Source organism: Odocoileus virginianus, chromosome 15 (assembly GCF_023699985.2).
Source record: "Odocoileus virginianus isolate 20LAN1187 ecotype Illinois chromosome 15, Ovbor_1.2, whole genome shotgun sequence".
Taxonomy (NCBI): Eukaryota; Metazoa; Chordata; class Mammalia; order Artiodactyla; family Cervidae; genus Odocoileus; species Odocoileus virginianus.
The window spans coordinates 11,372,095-11,376,214 of NC_069688.1; positions in this window are offsets into that span (position 1 = coordinate 11,372,095).

Below are 4,120 nucleotides of genomic sequence, written 5' to 3' on the forward strand. Positions count from 1 at the left end.
GAAAGGCAGGAAGCATTTGTTCTATTTTTGGTTTTTAACTTAGAAACATTAAAAAGTTGTAGCATGGGTGTTTATCAAATTCATTTTGAAAATATACTGTGCATGATGTAACCCATAAAGGTAAGTACTGTCACAGCCAACTTCTCATTCATACATTCAACAGTTATTTCTAGGGTTTGCTATGTGCTAAGGCACATATGTGGCCCTAATTAAAAAATAATAATAATAATACAAACTATGTACCCTCAGGCAGCTTACAGTGAATATAAGGGACAAGTTAAATCAACAGTAATTTAAATAGGGCTAAGTCTTCTGGGAACAGATATGAGGATGAGATTGCTTGGAAAATATGTTGCTGAGAGAACTACAGAAGACGTGTTTAACCATTATGAGTTGATGTCAGCCTTTAAAAATCTATAGAAAAAGAAAAAAAAATCTATTAAAAAAAGGACAAACAACTGACCATTTCAAATATCTAATACTTCATTACATTTGCAGAGAGGGCCCCATTCTAATCTCTCAGTAACTATTCCTCCAATACCTAGTCTTAATGTTTGATCTCTCTAGGCTTAGTCAGAGCCATCAAAGGATGCATTTCTGGACAACAAGTATATCTCAGACAACCAACAGAGCTGGAAAGATGACTTCAGCTTTAAGTTATCTTTGCACTTACCAAACATCCTGTTTCCTGGGGTAGAGCTTTAAAAGGTCTCCATTACTTAACAGTTATTTTTCTGTAGCATTTTGTTAGGTGAGTTCCCCAGTAGTAAATGCAATGGCACAGTGATTTTGGAAATGATATGAATTCTACAGGAACATCACTACTAATAACACTACTAATGACTACTAATGACTAATGACTAATCAAAATACCAAATACCAATACCAAAATACTACTAAAGACAAAATACCAATCATTCCAGATTGCATATTAAAAGTAAAAGCAGGAAAGAAAGATGTCTCTGGATAGAGTAGTGTTTCCTATATTGAAAGGAATATGTCCTCTGAGTTGAGTATATTATATTAAAAATTTACTATTGTTATTGGCATTAAGACTGGCAAACCCAAGATCATTTCAAGGCATCTGTATGCTGGCGGAAGGACGGCGAGAGGAGAATGTGGGTTATTTTTGTTTGTTTATTTTAATATCTGTATATTAAAGTCAAGAACAGTAGGTGATATGAGTTTAAAAGATACATTAAAGCAATGAACCAACTATTGTATCCCAATCAATTCATGCTAAGGACTTTATTCTACAGCAAGAAACAAAAAGAGTATTAAGTAGTCTGTTGTAGCATTATATATAATACCTCAAACTAAAGGTTCTAAGTAGCTTACAAACTATGGTAGACTATTTAGTTTAAGGAAAATCATCATGAAGACTATGAAATCATGAGGAAATATTTGCAACACAATGTTAAAATAGCAAATCATATACTGAAAATCAGTAAAATGGGATTAAATTCAAACATTGAGATACAAATAAACAAAGATAGTAGCATTAAGATGGTGAGACAATGTCTTCTTGCTACAAACATTCCTTAATGCTATTGTTTTATATTTTAGAGAGACAGAAAGAGGGAGAAATAGAGACATGCTGACTGAAACAAAGCCTTGGAGGAAGAATTTAAATTTCATTCTTCTCCAAAATGCACCACATGGAGGAAAATAAACTTTCCAGAGCTAAGGGGAAAATTGGCTGACCAAGGTAAAAGTCACATAATTGCCGGTGATGTTCAATTCTGGCATGAATAGTTCTGTATTAAGATGGGAAAACACTCTTCTGTCTGTCTCAGGAATTCAAACCCTTAGTGTGGACAACTATTTCTCTAACCATATGGTTCTGAATGAGTCATATTAGCCCAAGCCTTCAGTAACCTTGGAGTAAAGCGATCTCATTGAGGCAAATGTCAAGGCCAGAGCAACTGAACAATTTACTTGTTTATGTCATGCTACATCATCTCTGGATTGCATTAGTTTCCTTCTCGCCACTTAGAGAAGGTCTTGAGATTAAGTTCTACTTGGAAAAATAATGAGAAATGGGAATGGAGTATTCCAGATGGCACCATTGTTGTTTTATTTTTCTTGATAGTGAAGCAAATAAAACAAAATGCTGGTTTCTGATGTGATTTTCTTAGTGGATCCAGATGTCAAGTGCCAATATTTCAGGTTACTGAGGTCCTCCTGTCTTTTATTGCATTAAATAAAATTAATTCAAGACTTGATGTCTCACAGATATACAAAGTCAAAGTTCTCTCCATCCTTCCCCGACTATTTCTTGGGCCATCAAGGGTTGATTATGTCTTCAGAAATTACACTTCTAACCACCTTTGTCCCATTTTCTGTGTTTTTTTTTTTTTCTTCTTCTGCTCTGTCTTACCTCTTTCTAATGAAATCCCTTTTCGGTCCTGTAGAATTTAAATGCTCCTCCTTTCAATAGGTTTAACTGATGTTTTAATGCAGTAGACATAGAAACAGGAAACATCTCACAGGTCACCACAATAGACAACTTAATGTAGGCAATTTCAGCCAGATCAGTCACTCAGTCGTGTCTGACTCTTTGTGACCCCATGGACTGCAGCACGCCAGGCTTCCCTGTCCATCACCAACTCCCAAATCTTGCTCAAACTCATGTCCATTGAGTCAGTGATGCCATCCAACCATCTCATCCTCTGTCATCCCCTTCTCCTCCTGCCTTCAACCTTTCCCAGCAACAGGGTCTTTTCCAATGAGTCAGTACTTTGTGTCAGGTGGCCAAAGTACTGGAGTTTCAGCTTCAGCATCAGTCCTTCCAATGAACACCCAGGACTGATCTCCTTCAGGATGGACTGGTTGGATCTCCTTGCAGTCCAAAGGACTCTCAAGAGTCTTCTCCAACTTCTCCAACAGTTCAAAAGCATCAATTCTTTGGTGCTCAGCTTTCTTTATACTCCAACTCTCACATCCATACATGACTACTGGAAAAAACATAGCTTTGACTAGATGGACCTTTGTTGACAAAGTAGTGTCTCTGCTTTATAATATGCTGTTTAGGTTGGTCATAACTTTTCTTCCAAGGAGCAAGCATCTTTTAATTTCATGACTGCAGTCACCATCTACAGTGATTTTGGAGCCCAAGAAAATAAAGTCTATCACTGTTTCCATTGTTTCGCCATCTATTTGCCATGAAGTGATGGGACCAGATGCCATGATCTTAGTTTTCTGAATGTTGAGTTTTAAGCCAACTTTTTCACTCTCCTCTTTCACTTTCATCAAGAGGCTCTTTAGTTCTTCACTTTCTGCCATAAGGGTGGTGTCATCTGCATATCTGAGGTTATTGATATTTCTCCTGGCAATCTTGATTCCGGCTTGTGCTTCATCCAGCCCAGTATTTCACATGATATACTCTGCATATAAGTTAAATAAGCGGGCTGACAATATAGAACCTTGATGTACTCCTTTCCTTATTTGGAACCAGTATTTATTTGTTCCATGTCTAGTTCTAACTGTTGCTTCTGGACCTGCATACAGATTTCTCAGGAGGCAGGTCAGGTGGTCTGGCACTTACATCTCTTCAAGAATTTTCTACATAACTGTGTGTTATGATCCACACAGTCAAAGGCTTTGACATAGTCAATAAAGCAGAAGGAGATGTTTTTCTGGAACTCTCTTGCTTTTTCTTTGATCCAACAGATTTGATCTGTTTGATCTCTGGTTTATCTGCCTTCTCTAAATCCAGCTTGAACATCTGGAAGTTTTCAGTTCACGTACTGTTGAAGCCTGACTTGGAGAATTTTGAACATTACTTTGCTAGCATGTGAGATGAGTGCAATTGTGCAATAGTTTGAACATTCTTTGTCATTGCCTTTCTTCAGGATTGTAATGAAAACTGACCACAATAGACAGTTTAATGTGGGCTATTAGCTGCCTCAGTTTCTCCATCTCTGGGTCATTCCAGCTCTGGGGAACTTGTTACTGGCTACTACGTCTCCTCAGTGCACAGCTTCCCACTGTTTTGCTTTTCTAGTTTAATTTCCACATTCCTCATCTTTCTGGGTCCCTTTAATCTATCTACTTGGACTCTCTTGAAGTTAAAATTTCTTATGGCAATTTTACCCAACAATTTGAATTTCTCTGTATT